This window comes from Geotrypetes seraphini, chromosome 4 (genome assembly GCF_902459505.1).
Source record: "Geotrypetes seraphini chromosome 4, aGeoSer1.1, whole genome shotgun sequence".
In the NCBI taxonomy this organism is placed as follows: domain Eukaryota; kingdom Metazoa; phylum Chordata; class Amphibia; order Gymnophiona; family Dermophiidae; genus Geotrypetes; species Geotrypetes seraphini.
Window position 1 is genome coordinate 53,950,984 of NC_047087.1, and position 1,517 is coordinate 53,952,500.

Below are 1,517 nucleotides of genomic sequence, written 5' to 3' on the forward strand. Positions count from 1 at the left end.
CTGAGGATGCTGTTTTTTCATGTCTAGTTCAAATCCAGTTCACTAGTTCAGAGATTGCACAAGGCACATTGCCTGACACTCCTTTCATTGCTAGATTTGCCTTTCAGGATTTATACACAGCATTAGATAATACCTGCAGTTGCCCCCTCCTCCCCCCAAAAAAAATTCAATCTGAACATATGTCGGGTTACCATATGGCTCCAGAAAAAAAAGAGGACAGAATGAGACATCAAGGTTTTACCTGGATGTCACAATCCGTTCTCTTTTTTTCTGGAGACCTCTGTTAACCCTAAACTAGTGTCCTGCAAACTTTATAAAGCTGCGGCACACTAGACTCGGGGCTGCAGCTAGAGGGCATCTGGAAATGCATGGACATCGATGCGATGACATCACGCGCATGTGTGATGTCATCATGCTGATGTCTGCTCATGCGCGGAGGACCTCCAGATGGGGCCCTGAGCCTGAAATTGCTATGCTGGTGGTGGTGGTGGGGCGCTGGAGGAGGAGAGGTGCGAAGAGGAGGGGAGGCACGTCCTATAAGCAGTCAGCTAGCGTCGGTGCCTCTCCTTGCCAGTGTCTCATGGCACACCCAGAATCTTGCCGCAGCACACTAGTCTGCCATGGCACACAGTTTTCAATACACTGCCCTAAACATATGTGATTTCCCTAAGGTCACGTAGTGAGGAGTTTAAATCATATTGGAGCCTTCAGGTGTTGCAGTTTTGGGAGCTCACTATGTTATACCACGTAGCAGAAGACTACTTTGCTGTACTAATACGGAAAATAACCCTGTCTCTCTTTAGGCTTCTGTTTTTGCAAGGCAGAATCCCAAACAGCTTTAGCAACTCATAGCTGACATTGTAATATGCATATGGCCTAACCATTGTGTGAATTCCTTTTTAATGTCAGTTTCTCTATGAGGGATTAGCCACCACAGATGTTACAGATCCTGCGAGCACATTCCAAGATAAAAAAGGAAAGCTGGCTTTGCAACTGTCATTTAATAATCACCAGACTCACTAACGTACAGAGAATATGCATGGGGGGAGAGGGTGTCAGGTAGGATAAAGCATTTCTTTTTGTGAGTCAGGGATGCCCACATCACTCACTGAAGAGGTAGAACTGCAGCAGAGATGCGAGGGATCTTTCCTAATGAAAGAAAATAAAAACTGTGCCAGGTTCCAGAGCATCAGCTTATTCTGTAATTGCTGCTTTGTTTTGGGCTTAAACACATATCACATATTTTGTTTTCATTTCTGAGATGTGTTGCATAGTTCACTAAGACAGCACTAGCAAAGCTTAGAATTCTCAGATATTGAGATTCCTATAGTTAATCCCTATAGCTAATGAATAAAATAGGATTTGTTTAACACTGTCCTCCCCCCCCCCCCCTTTATAAAGCCGCGTTGGGCTTTTTATTTTTTTTTTTATCACTGGCCGCAGCGGTAAAAGCTCAAATGCTCATAGAATTCCTATGAGCATCAGAGCCAATACTGCCGTGGCCAGTGATTTTTTTT